The sequence below is a fragment of the Trachemys scripta genome, chromosome 3 (assembly GCF_013100865.1).
Source record: "Trachemys scripta elegans isolate TJP31775 chromosome 3, CAS_Tse_1.0, whole genome shotgun sequence".
NCBI classification, from domain to species: Eukaryota; Metazoa; Chordata; order Testudines; family Emydidae; genus Trachemys; species Trachemys scripta.
Window position 1 is genome coordinate 43,379,318 of NC_048300.1, and position 17,207 is coordinate 43,396,524.

At 43.5% G+C, this 17,207-nt stretch overlaps 1 protein-coding gene across 5 annotated transcripts in view; it reads left to right on the forward strand.

Annotated features, from left to right (window-relative positions):
• The window catches only part of PTPN14 (protein tyrosine phosphatase non-receptor type 14), a 182,333-nt gene that overhangs the window by 61,831 nt on the left and 103,295 nt on the right, over positions 1–17,207 (forward strand). The gene's annotated exons all lie outside the window — the stretch shown is intronic.

Here is a 17,207-nt window from a genome sequence, read left to right on the forward strand (position 1 = left end):
CATAGGTGCTGGCACTGGGGGTGCTGCTCCACCCTCCAGCTTGGAGTGGTTTCCACCATATACAGGGTTTACAGTTTGGTTCAGTGCCTCTCTGCACTCCCACTACGCAAATTGTTCCAGCACCCAAGTACCAATCACTCTCACCCTTGTTTACTTTGAGATGTGACCACATCAGAGCTTATAAGGTTATAAAGGGTTAACTCTGCTGTACTCTTTAGCATTGCATAACTCCCTCTAAAAGAGGTGGAGTTGCTAGGAATGCATTCCTGGCATGAACAGGCAGAGTATGCTTATTCAAGGAGGAAAACAATTCAGGGTATTTTTTTCCCCCCCAGATATGAAGTCGTACAAGTTAGAGAGGCAAGAAGAGAAAGTTCCTGCTTCATCACTGGCAGTTTTAAAGAGATTTCCTAGTCTGAGATAAAGAAAAGCAGAAATTAATTACAAAGATAACTTGTGTCATTCACATGGATCACTTCATAAAAGCATTAATGCTAAGGTGACCATCTACTCAAATCCAAGAAGAGCTCTTTATGCTACAATGGAATCACAGTAGTTATAGACTGGCGGGGTGGAGGGGGGTCACACGTCTCACAGCTTCTGTCAACCAAACTTATTGCATACCACAGGGGCTCCTTGCATCCCTCCATTGCACCCCACAAACTCCCTGTGTGCCACGTTTCCATCCCCCTCAATTTCAGGTACTCCCTGTAATGCTACTCTCCACCCCTCTCCTATACCAGGGCCCCCCGTTGTGCCTCCCCCCTACCATGGCTTTTTATGTGCCTTGATTCCCCCCATTCCTTCTATGTCCCCCCCCATTCTTCCTTTTCCCCTTTTATTATTATTCATCTGGGAGATAAGTCATTCAGTGTGTTCAAATCTATTGGGAGGATGAGCAGGGGTATTGTTATGCTGGAAGGCATTAATGGGTACCATCAACCGGTTGTTTATTCTGTAGACAATCAAGAGGTGTCTAAAGCTGTGGCTGTGCTAAAGAGATGACAGGGTATGTCTACACTGCAATTAGATACCTGGGAATGGACCATGCTGACTCAGGCTAAGAGGCTGATTAATTGTGGTGTAGACAATCTGGCGCCAACTGTAGCCTGAGCTCTGTGACCCTTCCACTTTGCAGGGTCCTAGAACCCAAGCTCCAGCCCAAGCTCAAATATCTACACTGCGATTAAACAGCCCCACAGCCCGAGCCTTGTGAGCCTGAGTCAGCTGGCACTGCCCAGCTGCGGGCTTTCAATTGCAGTGTAAACCTAGTCTTCCAATTTTCTCCCTTTTAGTTTCCAATCTTTGCCCAAAATCAGTAATGTTCTGATAGTTGATTGCTTGAACGTTCTCTGAAATGTTGGCATTGATCGGATGCAGTGTTAGAAATGTCATCTAGTTGATCACACAGCTTTCTCAAGCTCGGCTAATAAAAAAAGACCTGTTAGGTTATTGAGTCCATCCCTCAGCAATGAGGAAGAATGGTCTTGTGGTTAGGACCCTCATTTGATGTTTGGGAAATATACGTTCAGTTTCCTGTTCTGCCACAAATGTGCTGTGTGACCCTGTGGACAAGTCACATAGTGTTTCTGCTTAGGTTTTCATCTGTGGAATGGGGCTAAGAGTACTTCCATACAATGCAGGGGTGTTGGGAGGATACATATATTAAAGATTGTGAGGCGCTCAGATACTGTGGTAATAAGTGTCATATAAGTATGGTAGGTAGGTAGAAGGCAACGATAGGACACTCAGCAATAGAGGACATGATCAAATTTTTGAAAGGATGTGATATTTGATTTTAGATGAAAGGTGAAAAGATTAACAAAAAAGCGATATTGACATATTTGAGGGAACTTTTAAAAGCCTTTTTCCTCACTTAACATTGTGGCTAACATTTCACTTCTTTTCTGGTATGTTATCTTAACGTCTCGTCACCTTCTAGTCTTCTCTTAACAATAAAAATGAGAAGAAACAAAGGATCGAATTGTAATGTTATGCCTGTATCAATCTAGAATGATTCAGTTGTCTTCAATGGAGTTATTCCAGATCTATAGTGGGGTTACCAAGAACAGAGTCTGGCTTAAGGTGTGCAGTAATTTGTGTTAAGGGAAATGTGGTAGCTGCAAAGCACGGAGAGCATAGGGTCTGTTAGACGCCTCAGTGGCACAAGGTCAATCAGAGGTGGAGGTGGCAGTGATAGAAACTGGCTGCAGTTTCCTTTGTGCTAGGTGACTTAGGAATCTGAAGAGGACACCAAAAATGGGCGGTGCTGGCTGGGACACTGCATGGCTTGGGTGTCCAAGTAGAGCATTGATTGTATGTATCTTCTCCGGAGACTGTGCCACCAGAACCATTGTGGAGTACCTGACATGAGTTAAAGAGCCTCCTGTGGGAGGGCAGCAGTCATGGTCCCTCCACCTCCTATCCTTTGGGTTGGATCCCCCAGTGGAGTGAGAGAGCCATGCTGGTGCAGAGAGGTGTATGGTGAATCGGACCTAGAGAATGTTCCATGGTACAGCTCCTGGGTAAAATGCCATTTTAATTGATAAAATGAAACAAAATGGTAAGTTTAATTTTTCCATCAACCAGAAAAGTTAGGTGTGGATATTATCAAGTGTGTATTATTTGTTTGTATTATGGTACCACCTAAGAACCCAGTCTCGGAACAGGGCCCTTTGTGCTAGGCATTGTACAGAGAAGAAACAAAGAACATAAGAATGGCTATACTGGTCAGACTAATGGTCCATCTACCCCAATATCCTGTCTTCCGACAGTGACCAATGCCAGGTGCTTCAGAGGGAATGAACAGGCAGTTATCGAGTGATCCATCCCCTGTTGTCCAAGAATACAGTCTTTGCCCTTGGGGACTTACAATCCTAGAAGAAAAACATTATTTGTCTGTGACTCTATTTGAGTGTTGAGCATCTAGCAGAGTTTATCCAAATCCCACCCACTTCCTAGCATGGAGACACCTCATCGACTACAAAAATGTATTCTGCCTTGGTTGTGTTACCTGGATAGACTGCAGTGTAAAAACTTCTGCAGGAAAAATTCACATGACAATGGTTAATCAGTGGAAAGAATGTTCTCTTTCAAAAACCTGTGAAAGAATTCTTGTTAGATGAATTGTTCCAGGTGAGTCCTGTCTCCCTTACACTTATTTTTACCCTTCCCTAAAACTGCAAGCTCGCACAGCATAAGCAAGTTGCATCAATTAGTCCCTTCTCATGCCCTGCCCAGGGTTAATAACAGACCTAAAAGTGGCAATTCTTCAACAAAAAACTTCAAAAACAGACTCCAATGTGAAGCTGCAGAACTGGAATTAATTTGCAAACTTGATACCATTAGATTAAGCCTGAATAAAGACTGGGAGTGGTTGGGTCATTACAAAACCTAAACTTAATTTCCCCAATACTAATTTCTCCCTACTGTTACATGCACCTTCTTGTCAGCTGTCTGTAATGGGCCACTCTCTTACCACTTCAAAAGTTATTTTTCCTCCCTTGATATCCTGCTGCTAATTGATTTATCTCATTAGACTGACCTCACACTTGGTAAAGCAACCCCCATCCTTGCATGTATTTATACCTGCTCCTGTATTTTTCACTTCATGCATCCGATGAAGTGGGTTCTAGCCCACGAAAGCTTATGCCCAAATAAATGTGTTAGTCTCTAAGGTGCCACAAGGACTCCTCGTTGTTTTTGCTGATACAGACTAACATGGCTACCCCTCTGAAAATAGTTCTGTTAGGTGTGCTGCTGCTCTGTAATATATGGAATGCTGAAATTGTTCCAGAGGCTGGTAGTAAATACAGGCTACAGTTTTACAGTAATTGTTTTCTTCCTGGAATTTTAGAAATTAAATTCAAAAGCAAACGGAGTTGGAAAAGTATTTTTAATATTATTTAATTACACATGTTAAGTGGTCAGGTTTTCTCATTAGAATACAGTACATTAAAGTAGTTGAAGCCTATAAGAAGAGGAGCAGAGCATATGTCTGGAATATCCTGAGAATCTGATTGGCCTTAATATATAGACCCTTCTTCAGTGCTGATATTAAATATTTTTAGGGGGAAGTGAGAGAACTGCCTGTGATTGGAGCAGCAGTTGCTTCTGTGTCCTTCACCACACAAGAAGACTTTGGCTGCTGACTCCCTGTACTCCAAATCCAGAGTTTTCCATTGCTCTTGCCCCATCAGTCTTAATAAATAATATTTTTTTGACTGCTCGTCCCAGACCCAGAATGCTGGCCATTGCGGAACCAGGGCAGCACTTCCTAAATGGAATTGGTCTCCTTGGACTGTTCATATGCGCATGCAGCAATGGGTGCAAAGTATTCTGTTGTTTGTCCTTTTTGCTTAGCATAGGTCCTATATCAACTTTACTCCACTGTAGTCTTCTATAGAGGAAAAAAAAAACACATGATGTTGGAAAGATACATTTGCATCTGAATCAGAACTTAATCAGCAGTAACCCTAGAAGGTGATGTATGTTGTAGATAAGGCTATCAGAAACCACAATTAAAATAGAAATGCCCCAGAACTATAAACTGAATTCTTAGCTTATATTTAGTCCTCTCACAGACAAAACTGCCACTGAAGTCAAAAACTTCAGCGTTTGGCCAGTTATTTACATAACCATAGTGCTCTAAATCAGGGATTCTCAACCTTTTTCTTTCTGAGCCCCCTCACCCCCCAAAATGCTATAAAAACTCCATGGCCCACCTGTGCCACAATAATTAGTTTTCTGCATTATAAAAGCCAGGGCCGGCATTAGGGGTTAGCAAGCAGGGCAGTTGCCTGGGGCCCCATGCCACAGGGCCCCCTGCAAAGCTACATTGCTCAGGCTTTGGATTCAGTCCCGGGTGGTGGGACTCAGGGCCTCGGGCTTCAGCCCCAGTGATGGGGCTTAATCTTTCTGCCCTGATCCCGAGCAAGTCTAATGCTGGCCCTGCTTGGCAGACTCCTTGGGCCCCGGACTCCCAGTTAAGAACCACTGCCCTAAATGCAGTGTGGCTACTTTTCCTCAACTTTTGGTTAAGGCTGCAGTTTTCATTTAGCGCCATCTTTGCCTTGAAGAAGAGTGCTCTGATTCTGCACCCAGGTTGTGCTTTGAATAAATTCTTCATTTTTATCCAGGAGGTTTTATTTCAGCATGCACTTCCCTCAAAATGTATTATTTTCCAGTATATCACCTATGAAGTATGCGTGGATATAAAACATTGGGCTTGACTAGATTGTTTAGGAACAATTTTCCAGCAGGGAGAGGGGGCTAATATTTTGCCTGAGTGCTAAGGTAAAGAAGAAAAATGCATTTTGTGGTTGCTGTATATCTTTATATTTCTCAACCCCATATGTATGCCCCCTGTTCCTTTGATCATATAGTTTATACGAGTTCTACCAGTCTCAATATACATTGAAAATTTCCAGATTATATGTTATGTGGATTAAAAAGTAATCCACCACTTTTAAATTCTAGCTTGTTAGGAGTCCATTTCTGCAAAAAGGAAATAAAGCCATCTGTCTCTTCCATTTCAAGGAGACCAAATGACCTGATGTCATCTTTAAGTTAAACTCCAGCAGATACACAGAAGAGTAGGGAAGTGTGCTCTTTGCAGTGAGAACCTGCAGATTTGAAAGATCTAGGGTTTGCCTGCTCTACAGGTTATGTCAGCATAATTTATGTCGCTCAGGGGAGTGAATAAGCCACACCCTCCCCCCCCCCGAGCAATATGCTCCGGTGTGGACAGCACTATGTCGGTGGGAGAAGTTCTCCCGCTGGCATAACTACTGCCTCTCGCAGAGGTGGTTTAAGTATGTTGACAGAAGAGCTCTCTCCCGTCGGCATAGAGCATCTTCACCAGATGCACTACAGTGATGCAGTTGTGCTGCTGTAGTGATTCTAGTATAGCCTAGTCCCTAGTCATTCTCTAGGCTGTGTTCGCATAGAGGGGCTATTGTTGTGTTCTTCCTGCAGAAAAACCTAAGATTTAGGACAGTAGGTCCATGTTGCCTCTTTAGCGATTAGAAATATGCAGCAAGCCAGTTGCTGCATGCACCATTGTCATTAATGGGGATAGCTCCAAGTGTCTTCAGCACCAAACAAATAAGCCTAAGTTACTGGACCCAAAGTAGTAACTCGCCAGTGAGGAGGGAGGTAGTTCTTCCATGTGAGCCAGCCATTGGAGGGAGACATACAGGCATGCACAGTCAGTACAACAATTCTGGGTCCAAGTGCTGTTTTCCATTGTACCAAGGGTGATGGACTGATATCTTTCCACTCTCATTTGGATTCATTTATATAAAAGTAATGGCTGCAAGAACATTGTCCCCCTTTTTTGAAGTGGGCTAGTAATAGTGGTGTTTCTTGTCAGAGTCATGGAAAGGGTGCTAGAGTAATTTAGTGTTTCTGCAGTGTGCATCCAGGTTATTGTCCATGTGTGGGAAGTATTCTGGCAAGAGTAAAGAACGTGTGATAGCGAGGTGGATGAACAATCACATCTCCAGGAGGACACGGAGTCCAAAGTTAGTAGCCTGGAACCTGGCAGAGGTCCAGTAAAAACTATTAGAGATTTTATTTTGGATTGGGAGAGGAGACTGTTTGGATTTACGTTGTGCTAAATCTGTTCTCACACTTTATCCCCCAGTGACTTTATCCACATGGCTTTGCAAGTAAATAACATGCCATATCCAATTTAATATCCATGGTAGCAATGGATTGGTTTAATTATTTTCTTCAATATTTCTTGGTTTAATCTTTTCTGTCTAGCTGAAGTTTTTTATGCTTCACTGGGTCACCTCTAAGATGGTGTCTTTTCAGCCTTTGTACTGAATGGTCTGCGTTCAGGAAAGACATTCTTGGATAGGTTATTCCAACTTTATAGATGACACATTTGGCATCAATGTTTTACAGCGGTTTGGCACAGTATTTTGTAGGACATAGTTGGCCTCTTCAAATGAGTAGATGCCTAAAAGTTTTAAAAAGTTTAAATTGAAGTCGGTACACTGCACTCTGGCTTAGCCCTGAACCTAAAAAAAAAGTGTTTTTTTTTTAATATAGCGCCTTTCATCTTCAAAAACCTTTGCAAACATTAAATAATATGCAGTAATTCTGTGAGGTTTTATTATCCCCATACATATTTTAAATTTTTTAGTGCCACACTATTTCAAAGGGACCTCACTTCAGCCTACAATTTTGGGACTTCAGTTTTGAGTTAGCAGTCAGTTGCAGGCGCTAGTAGTAGAATTTAGAGAGTTTACTACTTGAGGATTTAATACAAACCTCAATTCAGATTAGCAGGATTACTGGAGTGATATTTGTGGTCTTGTTGGTATTGTTGTTTGTCTTTCTTTTGTCAAGAGTCTCACAACTTTTTCCTAAACAACATTTTGAACAAAATCTGAGTCGGCAAAACACTTTTTTATGAGAAATGAAACTTTTAAGTAAAGAACACAAAGAACCTCCAATTTTAATTTAGATAGATAGATAAATAAGGTTCTAACCTGGACACTGCCTTTCCCACCTGAAACATATATAGGGTATGTCTAGAGTGGCAGAGTTACAGCGCCAGCAGTTACAGTGCTGCTTAGAGAGCGCTGATGGGAAACCGCTGTTGTGTGTTCATACTGTCAGCTGTCTGTGCAAAAGCATGTTCACACTTGCAGCATTTGCAGCGGTATTTGGAGCGGTGCACTCTGGGCAGCTATCTCACGGAGCATCTCTTCCTCTTCTGCCACTAAGAGTTGTGGGAAGGTGGAGGTGGTCGCGGGGCATCCTGAGTCCTGTCCTAATGCCCTGTGATGCATTGCTTCGCATCCCAGCAATCCCTGTGCTTCTGTCCGCATTTGGCGCCATCTTTCAACAGTTTGTGTACTGCCTGCTCTGCCTCTTTGGTCTGCAGGAATGGATCCCGCACTGTTGACCAATATGCTGCTCACTCTCACTAGTGTGTCACGAGTGGCAGTGGAGTTATACCTTAAACTACAAAGACAAGAGAAGTGCAACATTGATTTCGCCATGCGTAGTAGTTACGATGCGAGATTGCTTGTGGCATTCACAGAGGTGCTGACCACAGTGGAACACCGCTTTTGGGCTCGGGAAACAAGCACTGAGTGGTGGGATCACATCATCATGCACGTCTGGGATGACGAGCTGTGGCTGCAGAACTTTCAGATGAGGAAAGCCACATTCATGGGACTGTGTGATGTGCTCACTCCAGCCCTGTGGCGCAAGGACATGAGAACAAGAGTTGCCTTGTCATGGGAGAAGCGCTTGGCGATTGGAAGCTGGCTACTCCAGACTGCTACCAATTGGCCGCTAACCAGTTCGGAGTGGGAAAGTCGACCTTTGGACTCTTGTTGATGGAAGCGTGCAGGGCCATTAATCGCATTCTGCTCCGAAAGATCGTGACTCTGGGCCACATGCGTGACGTTGTGGATGGCTTTGCACAAATGGGCTTCCCTTACTGTGGAGGGGCGATAGATAGCATGCATATTCCAATTGTGGCACCAGACCACCTAGCCACCGAGTACATTAATCCAGAGGGGTATTTCTCTATGGTTCTCTAGGCACTTGTGGATCACTGTGGGCGTTTCACAGACATTAACGCTGGCTGGTCTGGGAAGGTGCATGACGCACACATCTTTTGGAACACTGGCCTGCTCAGGAACCTGCAAGCAGAGACTTTCTTCCCGGACCAGCAGATCACCATAGGGGAAGTCGAAATGCCCCTTGTGATTCTGGGAGATCCCGCCTACCCCTTAATGCCATGGCTTATGAAGCCTTACACGGGGCACCTTGACAGCAGCAAGGAGCGGTTCAACAACAGGCTGAAAAAGTGCAGAGTGACTGTTGAGTGTGCTTTTGGCCATTTAAAGGTCCACTGGCGCTGCCTATATGGGAGGCTGGACCTGGCCGATGACAATATTCCTATACTTATAGCCGTGTGCTGTACCCTCCATAATATTTGTGAAGGGAAGGGTGAAAGCTTCACTCAAGGCTGGACCACTGAAGCTCAGCACCTGGAGGCTGAATTTGAACAGCCAGAGACCAGGGCTATTAGAGGGGCACAGCACACAGCACGGGGCCATAAGGATTAGGGATGCCTTGAGGCAGCAATTTGAAGCTGAAAGCCACTAATATTTGTTGCTATGCTCGGGAGTGCAGTGCTTGTAATGTTAGGAGGTGATTGTGATGGTGCAGACGATGCACTATGAAGTTTTAAGAAAATTGCCAGTTGTTTTGCAGGGTTCTGTTTGCTTTCAATTAAAGAAATGAAGATTTGTTTTCAAACCAGAACAATTCTTTTATTAAAAAACAACAACCAGAGGAGAGAGACAAAAATAAAATCACATCAGCACTGTGGGGGATGGGGAAAGGAAGGGTCCCAGGAGGAGGTGGGGTCCCGGGATGGTTAAAGATCTGTCTGTGTTGAGGTATCATATGCAACCTTGTCCTTTGGAATACAGTGCAGCAGGTACTGTACTTCAGCAGGGCTAAACTGCAGAGGGATGGGTGTTGAGTGCAGTGGGTACTGGGAGTCCACAGGTTTGGACTGTGATGGGGCAGGATTGGAATGCAGCGGGTACAGACTGGAGCCAGGAGGTTGATAAGAGTGTGTTGGCAGTGTCTGGGAGGCACATGGGAAAGAGTTTTGCGACAGCGGCTGCAGGAGCGAGCGGACGTGGAGCTGCTTGGTTTGCCGTGCTAGTAGCGCCTGGATCGTGTCCGCTTGGCCCTCCATAATGTTTAAGAGCCGCTCCGTGGCTTCATTCTGGCGTGCCATGTTCTCCTTTCGGTCCCTCTTTTCACTGTCCCGCCACTCCTTCGAGTCTTGTTTTTCGGCTGTGGAGTGCATCATGACATCACGCAGAAAGTCCTCTTTAGTTCTTCGTGGTCGCTTTCTAATTCTGCGCAGCCATTAAGCCGGAGATAACAAAGAGGGAGGCTGGGCTCCCAAGGTCATCTCTGTGAAGTTTAAATGCAACATTTTACAGAAACAGTATTGTTTACAACACAGAGACCACTGATTCAGTGATTTAGAACACAGCCAGTATTCACATACCTCTCACTAACTGGCTGGCCCCAGGCAAGCACACATGAGCCACACGACCCCCAAAGTGGTGAGTAACCACAGGGGCAGGGTAAATCAGTGTTCCAGGACCCTACTGTACACTGGGCATGTGGCTCTTGGGGAGAGCCAGCATTGTAGGGTTTTTTTTATAATCATTACTGTCCCCACATTTTCCACAGGCTGTGTTCATTATGGAAGATCTCGCTGCTGAGGGTGAGCAGGGAATCAAGGGAGAATCTTCTCCAAGACTGCGATTTCCGCCCTGGCCCTTATGCGGCTCGCCTGTGTGCAGCAATGGTCACCCACCCCCCATGATGGTAGAGTGTCACGGGAAAGTTACCCTTAATGGGGCAAGAAACAAAGAAGCTCTGCCAAAGACCTGCAGCAGCAGATTGCCCAGTATCTCCATGAGAGTTTCATGGAGATCTCTGAGGCAGAATTGCATGAAGTGAGGGGGTCAATCAACAGCCTGTTCCGCCGCTCAAACTAGGCATGTGGTGGTACTCGCATCATACAGACACAAGTCTGCTTTCTGCAATCATGCCCCCAACAACTCGTTTCAGCAATTTCCAAAATCAAAGAAACTTACCAGGGGCCTCCTCTCCTGTTTCCGCTTCGCCAAAATCGACAGCTGTGACTGGCTAGCCTCCTCCAGGGTAGAGAAGAGCTCCTGGCAGCATGCATCTCTGACCTCCGAGTTGTCCTCTGCCCCTGGGTCCCCCTCCACATCCTCGTCCCAGATTTCCTCCTCCTGGCTCAGTCCACTCTCGACTGGCACGTGAGCCACCAAAGTATCCACACCACAGTGGCCTTCACAGCGGAGGTGGGGTCGCCACCGAGTATCGCATCCAACTCTTTGTAGACCCGGCAGCTCGTGGGTGCAGCACCGGAGCAGTGGTTTGCCTCCTGTGCCTTGTGGTAGGCGTTCCGCAGCTCCTTCACTTTGACCCTGCACTGTAATGTGTCCCAGTCATGGCCCTTTTCTGTCATGCATCGTGAAATCTGTCCATAGGTATCATAATTCCTTCGGCTGGAGCACAGCTGGGGCTGGACAGCCTCCTCTCCTTTCAAAATTCCAAAGGAATGAAAGGGGTGGGGCTCATGGTTGGTCACCTGAGGGCAGGGCAGTAGAGTTCAAACCGATGACCAGAGTGGCGAGAACAGGCATTGTGGGACACCTCCCGGAGGCCAATCGCAGCTCTGTAATCAACCAGAGTGTCTACACTGGCACCGCAGCGCTGTAGCCCCGGCACAGAAAGCTGTACGCCTCTCGTCGGGGTGGGGTTTGGTTTTTTTACAGCGCTGCAACTGCACAGTTTCTGCGCACTAAGGTTGGCAGTATGTACACCTCAGGAGTTACAACACAGAAAGTTGCTTTACTGTGCAGAAACTTGACATTGTAGACAAGGCCTTAGTCATAACGAGGGGGCTTGTTTAAAACAGAATGAAATATGCACATAGTATTTATTTGACCCATCACTTCTTGGTTTGCTTAATTGATCTAATTGAAAGTCTGTAGGCTTGTGAATAGGAATTGGTGTTACAAACACCTCTTTAGTTTGTTAATTTGGCTAGGAATATTAACTCTCTTTTGATAACCTTGTAGCTGGGAAGCAGTGGTGACCCTGGCATGAAATAAACAGGCCAGCATTAAAGTGTGTGTATATGTATATATTTAACTCTTATTGCTGCCCTAAATTTTTTTTCCATAATTAGTTTGGTGCATGTGCAATTAATTTGCTGTAGAAAATAATGCAGGGGCTGATTCTGGCATCCTTATTCACATTTGAGGTTTATCTTATTTATGAGATTTCCCATTGTTTTTAGTGAAACTAATCATGGAATAAGATACTACTTAATGTGAGTAAGGGTGGCAGAATATAGCTCACAGTAAGTACGTTAGGCTACTGAAGCCAAACCGGGAGATTTTAGGTCGCTAAAAGTCCGGCAGCGCAGTGGGGCTAAGGCAGACTCCCTGCCTGGCCTGGCCCCACACTGCTCCCAGAAGCGGCCGGCATCCCTGAGGCCTCTGGGGGAGGGGGGATGACAGAGGCCTTCACGGGCTGCCCATGTCCCAAGCGCCAACTCCGCAGCTCCCATTGTCCGGGAGCGATGCAGACTTAGTGCTGCACTGCTAACTGGGAGCCGGCCGAGGTAAGTGCTGCCCGGCCACAGCCTGCACCCCAACCACCTGCCCTAACCTGATTCCCCTCCTGCCCCTCAACCCCCTGCTCCAGTCCAGAAACCCCTCCCACACCCAAACTCCCTCCCAGAGCCTGCACCCTGCACCCCAATTCCTGCCCCAGCCCTGAGCCCCCTCCTATACCACAACCTCTACCCTTGCCTGGTGAAAGTGAGTGAGGGTGGATGAGAGTGAGCGATAGAGGGAGGGGGGGATGGAGTGAGGGGGGCTGGGCTTTGGGGAAGGGATGGGGCAGGGGCAGGGCCTCAGGGAAGAAGCGGGGATGGGGCAAGGGTGTTTGGCTTTGTGAGATTAGACAGTTGGCAACCCTAGACTGAAATATTGGGCAGGGATAGTCTTTTCATTCTCTGTATGTATAATACCTAGCACCTGGGGTCCTCAGGCATGGCCACAATACAAATAATAATAATTGAGAAGGAAAAGATGTCTTTAGTTAAACTGTTTCAAAATGCTGTAGATTTTTGTTTATTTAATCCCAGCTTCTGACAACCTTTTGGGAGAAAAGCTCTTTTTGTAAAAAAATTTAGCACTCCTGTCCTTTTAGTTGAGGCTGGAGAAAATTCTTCCCGCAGTTCTTTACTCCTCAGACTTCTCTAGGAAATATGGGTAGACAAGAATGGATATTCCTGGTACTTCTAAGGATATGGACTGGGGGTGGGGGTGGGGGGTGGGGGAGTAGGAGAAGAGAGAGGAAAATAGAATCTTTCAGACCTTTCTTATACATCCTAATGAAGTGAGGCAAAAGCACAATTCCTCTATCCCTCACCCTGTATTTGAAGATCACTTTTAAGGACCAAAAGTGACCAGGGTCTCTGTGTTATATCTTATTCAGAAAGTTTTATTTAAACCTGCAAAATGTCATCTTAAGACAGTGATGAAAGCCAAAGAGCAGATTTGCCTCGCCTCTTGATATGTGACCAACCAGGAATACTAGTATTGTGCACAGAATCAAGGGTAAAGATTTTCCTCGGTTGATATCACTGATTTTGTCATAAAATGGTTCTGGCTGGCTCAGCATAAGCTCTCTGGGAAGCGGGCGATGGGGGGTGTGTGTGGAGTAAAACTGATAGATTTATTTTTTGAGTTTAGTCTTTATTTGGCAAATAATTTGGTTTGTTAAAATTAATAAAATAAATTAATATAAAAGAAAGGTGCCATAGGGAATCCATGCTTAGTCAACTATTGATTAATATGAAAATATAGTGAAAACAGCACTTCACAAAGTCTGTGTACTTCTTTTTTTGAAAAGAGTGCAAGCTAATCTCCATTGATAGGATGAGAGAGGATGGCGGTGGTTCTAATTAATGCTATGAGCTGCACTGGCTGTCTGTTGACTTCTGGGTGGACATGAGGATGTTGATTCCGACCTATAAAGCCCTAATCGGCTGGGACCATCCAGCTTGAGAGATTGCCTCTCACCTTGTGCCTTACTGCTGCAGTTTAAATCTGAAGAAGCTCGCAAGCTGGAGCTCCCTTGGTATATAAGAGAGGGAGCGGCTGGCAGGATGGTCCCTGTAACAGCCCCATAACTTTGAAATTCACTGTTCATCTTGGTCTTAAATAGCCTGGTACTCAGGCAGTGCTGCAAAGCCCATTTTCTTTAGTAAGCATTAGGGGAGGATAGAGGTGGCAGTGCCTGGATAAGTGGGTGAGTGTATTTTTGAAGTCTTTTTTGTAATGTTTATGCATTGTATTTGTAACGGAATGCAATGATGCTTGGAATGGATACGTGTTTTTACGTGTATTTATTTAAATATAGTTATAAAAATAATATTTCCTCCTCTCCCGCCTGGCAATATCTAGTTTTAGGAGAGCAGTTTTGTGCTGTGTTTTAAGTGTGTGTGTTTATATAGTATTAAATTTTTCTTATTGTAAATTGTTATGCAGATAATACTCCGAGAGCCCTGGCAAGTGTTGTTTTAGAACCAGGATTTATTATATAATGATTAAAATGTTTGTAACATGCAATTATTATATAGTAAGGTTGGAACATTCAAAGAAGCTTAAGGGCGCTGGATGTCCAGTTGGACATCTGACTGCCTTAGGCTCCATGGAAAATCTCACTGTACTTGCACTATATTTACACTTCTATTGCACTTTCCATTTGTGGATCTCAAAGGCCTTTCAAAGCCCGTGGTAAAGCCAGGAATTGAACCCATATCTCCTGACTTCCAAATTCTGACTCATCCATATAAGGCCTACATTGCTTTTCCTCTCTAAGTTTTTCATACTGATCCACCACTCTTTTATGAGCACCTATTATCATATTAAAATTGAATTTTTGTTCTTCCTCTTTGTGACTGCTTAATAATAATAAATAAAGTGAAAATAATGTTGGTCTTTACAGGGAGATTGACTGGAATAACTATTGTGAAATATGCTATTCCCGAATAGCTCCCCAGATGGACACTCTCTTCAGGAATAAAAGTCACTTTTATGCTGGAATACCAACTCTGCTTTGCGAGTGGAACTATTCCAGAATAAAAGTAATTTTTATTCCAAAAGAGTGTATCCACATGGGGAGTTATTCTGGATTAGTTTATTCTACCATAGCTATTTCAGTAAATTTCCTTGTGTAGCTAAGGCTTATTTAAAAAAAAAAAAATTACTAAATGAATATACTGACTTCAGGATAAGGGCTCTCTAAAGTTGGATTGGCTAATGAGAACAAAATCAGAGACCAAACAAAAATATTTGATAAGGCATGGGTCTATCATGCCTAGGTTGTGTCTGTGATTTCTTTTTTTTCTTCTAATTTTTAGCTTCATACTATTATTTTGGGTTTATTAATGGGAAAAATAACTCTCAATTCACAAGATTTGAGTGTTAAGGCATTTGATTGAACTCCAGATACAGATTCAAATCTCCGATCTTCTACAGAGTTCCTAAATGATCTTGGGCAAGTCATTTTAATCTTTTTGTCTCCATTCTCCATCTGTAAAATGTAGATGATAACACCCTTATGAGGCCGGGGAGCAGTATGAGGATACATTTTCTGTTTGAAGTGTTCAGATGTTCTGATGATGTGAGGGCGTATAAATACACTAATACACAGTAATGTGAATATAATGCACACACGTGTGTGTGTGTGTGTGTGTGCACGCAGACATTACTTACAATAGTAAGTAAGATGGTTACTTACCATATACATCAGTAGGCATCTCTAAGTTCTGTGTGTTTCATGGTAAAGTTATCATACTGGCTGGGCAATTATGAAAGCTGGATAACAGCAGCTATTTTTAGCTGCTAGTAAATGTCAAGATGTAAAGTGGTTTGAAAAATAACTTTAACCAACTGTATGGTGGTTGCATTGCTGAGCAGTGGTTATCGCTTGCGTCTTTCTAATAATCACCATAGCAACTTAGTAAAAACTGAAAATAACTGATGACTGCAGTTTCATGTCAAATGTTACGTGTAGGCAATGTACTATCAATTTAAAATGTCACTACATTTAGCTAAATGATGCATAATTTGATGAAAGCACTTTGTTACTTCTCTTCAGCAGAACGAAAATGATAGCTGGTTCTTATTCATTATTCATCTTTCTACAATACTTGTTAAAAGCAAATGACCTTTTTAGCTGTAAGTGCAGCCCCCCAAAACGCACTCACCAAAAAAGAACCCCGGGGGATTTTGCTACCAAGCCTTTTCATTTTTAGTATTTAAGCCCAGGAGAAAGTTGCACCTTTTTAAATTAAACTGGGTTTAAACTAGCTTAGTAATAGCCGAGCAAACCCCCTTATTTTGGTTTGAGAGGCTTCTTTTGCTTTATCTTAAACCACTTCCTAATTGATTTTAGCTAAACAGAAATAAGCTCTAGCCCTCAAAATTAAATAATCACTTCATTATATTTTTTGAAAAGTCTCTCTCCCCTTTTCTAACTCCATTATGTTTTAGCCCAAGAAGACAAATCTTGTCAGGGATGTGTATGACTGTTAAGAAGAATAGTTTAAATTAAAAAATAGTATCTAAAATATGTGCTCTTCTCCTCCCCTTTGGCTTTACCTTCTTTGTCAGCTGGGCTTGTCCTTATTTAGCCTCGCTCAGAGTGGGACATGTAACTATTATGGAGCTGAAATTAGTAGAATGGCAGGAATTGCCCCACAGGAGGTTTCTCTAATGTTTCTGACACTTCTTCCCTTTCACATGCATTCAATCCACTTTGTGCCAGATTTTCAGTGGTGCTGAACACCGGCAGCTCCTGCTGACTTCAGCATCTCTGAAAATCAGGCCTCTTTTGAATAGTTCAGTTACATAGCACTTCAAGCCAGTATTCAGGGCTGGCCTGGGGGCACCAAAGGTTTAGAATAAGGCTAGGTTATAGGTCCTTTAGTGGAGGTTAATTGTGGGAGAGTTAGCACCTCTGAATGGGGCTTGGGAGAATTCAATTTAAAAAAAATATAATGTTGATAGATAATATCAATGTTTATTTTTAAGCACTGTTTCAATTTTTATCTATTTAAATGTTCACAGTTGTGGGAAATTAGCGGGGAGGAGACGTCAGACACTGGGAAGGTCCAGACAAATAATTTAATGACAGCAGACATTGAGATTCCAAAAAGTTTAAGCTTTATAACCATTAAAACACAAACTGTCAAATCACATGTCAAAATATAGAAAGTAAATATCCTTAAATCAAACTCTGAAGCATGTTCTCGATGTCTTACTCTATGTTCTCAAGCAGCGTTTGGCTTAGTTTGTCTATCTGTAAATTTTGATTATTATGAATGGAAACGTATGTATTTTTTGTCAGTGTGCGTATGCATGGGGAAATCAATGTTTACAGGCAATTTCTGTCAAAAAACTAATTCTTCCCCTACCTATAAAGCAGCTGCTTCTGGAGTTCCTTAAAGATTGTCTACGACATTCAAGTTGCTTTTAAAATTCAGTGCTGGAATATAGTTTTAAAAGATTTTGTTGTATATTTTGTTT